At 41.4% G+C, this 3378-nt stretch overlaps 1 protein-coding gene across 1 annotated transcript in view; it reads right to left on the bottom strand.

The window, feature by feature from the left end:
- Positions 1-2215: 2215 nt before the first annotated feature.
- Positions 2216-3378, bottom strand: part of fibcd1a (fibrinogen C domain containing 1a) — a 99538-nt gene continuing 98375 nt past the window's right edge. Inside the window, exon 8 of the mRNA XM_024417061.1 lies at positions 2216-3378. This exon is cut by the window's right edge and continues 538 nt beyond it. The gene's annotated coding sequence lies outside the window, so the exon portion shown is untranslated.

The raw sequence follows: 3378 nt of genomic DNA, 5'->3' as shown, positions 1-3378 counted from the left end.
TGAAAACATCCTGAGCTAATAGTCATTGTAGTATATGATAGACTGTTTACAAATGTCTACCCGGTCTCATTCCGTTCCACAAACAAACCATTTCTGCCTATTTTTTGGTTCATAAACAAAAAGAAAAATGAACCGAAAGGGAACGGTGATGGACATTGTGCATTTAGGGGAAAAACGATGAGAACAGCAGAAGTCAGTCGTCTTCCTAAGGGGGAGATATATTGAAGGACATGCACAATTTCACGCCTTAGTAACTTCCACGGATGGTGGGTTAGGGCTATTAGGGTCTTGGATAAGCATGCAGTTCAACAGATCACCACTAGAGGTTCCAGAGGTCATTAAAGTCACAGACTAACTCATTTTTAGGGAGGATATTGTATTTCTAATATATTATAGAAGCCTATTTATGTAGAATAAACATATTTTTGTACCTCCCCAAAATTACAAACTGACAGTCGTCTCTTATTGAGAATGTTTTGTTCAATGTCTTTCTCATCACCACTTGGGCTCCCGAGTGGCGCAGCGGTCTAGGGCACTGCATCTAAGTGCAAGTCCTGGTTTGAATCCAGGTTGTATCAGATCTGGATGTGATTGGGAGTCCCATAGGGCGTCGCACAATTGGCCCAGCGTCTTCCAGGTTTGGCCAGGTTAGGCCGTCATTCTAAATAAGAATTTGTTCTTAACTGACTTGCCTAGTTTAAATAAAGGTTTAAAAAAAAGATTGTGGAAACATGGATTATCATCTAATTTTGTAGTCTTACCATAATGAGCTATACCATAAGGCTACAATAATAACAAAGAAAGAACTAAGCTTGTAAAATTATAAATGTTAGTACATGTAAGATACCTTTATGAAGCTTCTAAACAGACATTACCACCCAGACCCTTTAAAACTTTATTTTCAAATGCTGTGAAGAGACAACTATACACATCTAAACAATGGTTTCTTTTTTTATTCCTTTTGAGACAAAAACATACAAATTATACTGTATGTCAATCGCAACGTATCTGCTTTTAAAGTGCTCATATTTGACTGAGGGATCTTTTACAACAACAGCAGACCATTATAAACAGACTCAAAATAATATCAACATAAAAATCTCACCTTCAAGCTGGAGTCCTTATTGGTTAAACTGCCACGTTAGATTGTGGTATTACGACAACAAAGAAGTTACTGTAAACAACAAACACTGTTTTTTTCCCCCCACGGACTTCTCTGCCCTGCTTCATGAACAAAACAATAACTATGGCCGTTGGGCAGACAGTTGCGCAGTTTCCCTTACTGCGGATTCCATCTTTTGAGCTTCAGCCAAACTTAGACAGATCTCTCTACCTATCACATATTGGTGAGGTTAATAAGATATGCTTTCACTCAACCTTTAAATGGAAACATTAGCCACATCATGACGAAACAAACAGAGGTTAAATAAGGAAATACATGAGTACATGATTACAGTAAATGAACAATGGCTGCAACAAAATACAGAATTCATAGAAGACCACCACATTCCCAGTAAACACATAACTACCACATAATGTCGTTTCAAGACTCCAAGTTGTGAGCCTCAATGTGCCACTACAACTTTGTAACAACAGATTTTTTACATTTGAGTAATTTAGCAGACACTCTTATCCAGAGCAACTTACAGAAGCAATTAGGGTTAAGTGCCTTGCTCAAGATCACAACGACTTATTTTTAAACTAGGCTTCAGTTACCTTCTGTAACTTGCTCAACAGTCTTATAGGCTACCTACCTGCCGCTAGCCTACCTGACATGTTGTCATTCTGACTTTTACAGCTGAGGAGGCACCACACAGATGTACAATTGTCTGCTGCCACAAAGGCATCTAAAGCAATGTCAAGTCACTGTAAAGAAGGAGAAAGACACACTGTACAGTCCTACTGTACCAGTGACACAATGCCATTCAATGCCTGGCCAAATGGCTGCTTTTTGTGGGGAATGAGTTGCCAGAAGTCATTGTATTATGATACAAATAATGCATTTTGGATATGTTTTTTTTTCTATTGTGGGTACCCGTAAGGGAATCTCAATATTTGGTACTGAGTAAAGAACACGATTTGCCTTACTTATTAACCACCTCCTGTACAGACGCATCACTGAAGAGGACTGAGACTAGAAGGCTGCGTTTACACAGATAGCCACATTCTGATATTTTTTTACACTCCTTGGTCTTTTGACCAATCACATCAGATCTTTCACATCAAATCTTTTTCAGAGCTGATCTGATTAATGAATTGAGCTGCCTGTGTAAATGCAGCCAAAACCCAGTATACTGAAACAACTGATTTGAGGTGAGTCAAGACAGCATATCAGTGAACAGACTTGTCTCTCAGTGATTGTAAAGTGAGGGAGAGAAAGTGAGAGACAGGGAAGCCTCCACATGACAAGGAGCTGAACTTATAGGCTAGTAGCTACTGTCTGAGAAGGTTTCCACCACCAACTGGAAGTCTACACAGATACAGGTCTCTGATCATAATTGGCCCAGCCCGCTGGCCGAGCCCCCTCACCTATGCTCTTCATTCTGTCTACTACCACTGTCACAGGTCACACACGCATGCCACTCAAAGCCAGTCTTGTGGGGTCAATGTCTTTTGAAAATGTTACATAAAAAACAAGGATGCCATTTATGAAGTGATTGGCTTGAAAAGCCCTGTCTGACAGATATAATGTCTTTGTCATGAATGTGTCTTACTGGGCACAGGACTGACACATGATCACAAGGTATGTCTAAGGGTTAACCAGGAGCTAGGAGTCAACCATTAGGTAGAGGTTAACCAGTAGCTAGGGGTCAATCAGAAGCTAGGGGTCAATCAGAAGCTAGGAGTTAACCAGGAGCTATGGGTCAACCTGGAGCTAGAGGTCAACCAGGAGCTAGGGGTCAACCAGGAGCTAGGGGTCAACCAGGAGCTACGGGTCAACCAGGAGCTAGGGTTTAACCAGGAGCTAGTGGTCAACCAGGAGCTAGGGGGTCAACCAGGAGCAAGGGGTCAACCAGGAGCTAGGGGTTAACCAGGAGCTATGGGTCAACAAGGAGCTAGGGGTCAACCAGGAGCTAGGGGTCAACCAGGAGCTCATGTAACTGACCGGGTTAAAACCCACGTTTCCTGTGCGCCACAATATGGTCATAGCCCACTGATCTAAAGCCTAAGCATTAGCTTGGGGAGCTAACACAAGTCTCCAGGTCTTAAGCAAGGTTACTTATCAAGCAAACTTGGTTCACCGAAACCAGTGCGTAACACTTAGGAGAACTCATGATGCTGTCAGATGCAAAGATAATTGTATATACAAGTAACAGGGACAGCCGAAATAAACTGTAAGAAATTCTATTAATTTATGGGAATGAGAGAAATCCTAAC

This window comes from Oncorhynchus tshawytscha, linkage group LG04, assembly GCF_018296145.1.
Source record: "Oncorhynchus tshawytscha isolate Ot180627B linkage group LG04, Otsh_v2.0, whole genome shotgun sequence".
NCBI classification, from domain to species: domain Eukaryota; kingdom Metazoa; phylum Chordata; class Actinopteri; order Salmoniformes; family Salmonidae; genus Oncorhynchus; species Oncorhynchus tshawytscha.
Note: the sequence above shows the minus strand (reverse complement) of the source record. Positions and strands in the feature narration are given on the sequence as shown.